General features: G+C 43.9%; 1 pseudogene; it reads right to left on the reverse strand.

Annotated features, from left to right (window-relative positions):
- Nucleotides 1–280: 280 nt before the first annotated feature.
- Nucleotides 281–1,014, reverse strand: LOC118836848 (annotated as a pseudogene).
- Between the last annotated feature and the right edge of the window lie 905 nt (nucleotides 1,015–1,919).

Here is a 1,919-nt window from a genome sequence, read left to right on the forward strand (position 1 = left end):
TTTCAGAGAAACCTGGGAAGACTTGTACATATTGACACATGGTAAAGTAAGCAAAACCAAGGGTACAATTTATATGATAAGATTGTAAAGACAAAAACTTCAGAATATTTAAGAACTCTGATTAATGAAGTGGCCAGAAATGATTCCAGAGAACTGATAATGAAAAATATTACCCACCTTCTGACAAAGAGAAAGAATACCTCTCTTTGCACCCCCATTTGCTGGAAGGCCTCTAGTCTCCTACTTTGAGGGACTGGAGAGAGGTTAGGAAAGGGTTCCCCTAGATGCCCAGATTCCCCCAAGGGCTGTTGCCCTCTCAGCCCCACATTTCATTCTCCTGCCAAAGCTACTGGTTCTCTATCTTCAGTAGCTCCAATTCAGTTGCCAGTCCCTGTACCTGGTAAAAGGGGTGAGGACCCAAAGAGTTTCACTGCTGTTGCAGTCTCCTCTGCAGCCTGTGAGAGCTGTTTCTCTAGTTCTAAAAAGTTGCATAATTGTTCTTCCTTACTTTGGCCCTGGAGGCTATCTACATTTTAGTACTCATAGTCTCCCAAGAAATCTCTTTGGAGGAACTCACCCTGGGCCTTCCCTAGACCATCAACATCTCCAGTTCTCCCACTTCTTCCTCATCTTCCTCCTCCCAGCCAGAACCCCTGTGAGGCACCCTCTGGGAGTTATTCAGGTATGGCTTCTCCAGCACATGGTCATCCGTCGGAAATTGAACAGTGTTGTAAGGTGCCACAGCCTGCCCCAAACATCTCAAACCCTGGATACTCATTGGCTCTGTTGCTTGTCTCACTGCTGATTCTCTGCCCATCTTAGGTCCCAATAGGGCTGCCAACCACACCTTTTGAGTTTTGAGGACCACTACCTATGCTTCCTCCAACCCCGTACCTTAGCAGAGTCATTCCCTCAGCTCTCAGGCTGGGATGTCCCATTCTATCCGCTGCTACCATTGTTGGTCCTTGCTGGCTCTTTCCACTTCAACGGACTGTCCATCCCAGGGGTCAGGTGCCTGCAGCTACAGAGGTCAAGAAGGCTAAGACAGGGCAGGTTGTATAAACAGAACTTCTATTTACTTTGTGCTTGTTACATGTGTTTGAACTACTCTTCATCTTGTTTATATTATTATTGTTGGTGTTATATGCAATGCTGTCTTTCCTTTGTCCCCAGAAATCTCATCAACCCCTACCAAATTCTGTTCAAACCTGATTGCTTTCCTCAGGCACAGTAATTCTGAAGTCAAAAAGCTCACTCAGGCCAGCAACCCCAGACTGGATATTATAGGAGAGAGTGTCTCCCTCATTCAATTCAAGAAGTGATCTCTGGGCTATTGCAGCTTTAATTTTTTAAAGCTCTGCCTTTTTTCCTCACAAGAAGCTTTTTCACTTTACCCTCTCTCTCCCATCTCCCTATCCCATTCTTCTTATTCCCAGGGTATATGTCTATTTATACCCAGTTGCGCTGGCATGGAGGTATTCACTGAAAGACCGTAACCTAGATAATAAGTGTTGGTTGCAGATTATTCAAATACGACTTCTTTTATTTCTCCAGAGATTACTTAGGACTCTTCTCAGCTGCTGTTCAGTTCCTTGTGCAATCATTGCCAGTGAGAGGGTGAAATGGCAATGCATTAAATTTTTTAATAAAAAATAGAAATGAATGATGATTCCCATAGCAACATTTCCAAAAAAGGGACTTAAGGGGTGGACTTTAATGGCCAGAGAAAGCCCAGTAGTAAGATAGCTAATGACTAGGTAGAAGGGCAAGCTGCTTGTTCTTCCCTCACAAAATTGTAAAGTAGTTTTTGCCATCGTCAGGCACTGGACTTTCTGGAATGGAAGAGTAAAGCAGAATTATTCCATATTATTTTAAAGAAATCTTGCTGCACTCAGACCTTGGATGCAGGGAAGCTCTCA

Source organism: Trichosurus vulpecula, chromosome 2 (assembly GCF_011100635.1).
Source record: "Trichosurus vulpecula isolate mTriVul1 chromosome 2, mTriVul1.pri, whole genome shotgun sequence".
Taxonomy (NCBI): domain Eukaryota; kingdom Metazoa; phylum Chordata; class Mammalia; order Diprotodontia; family Phalangeridae; genus Trichosurus; species Trichosurus vulpecula.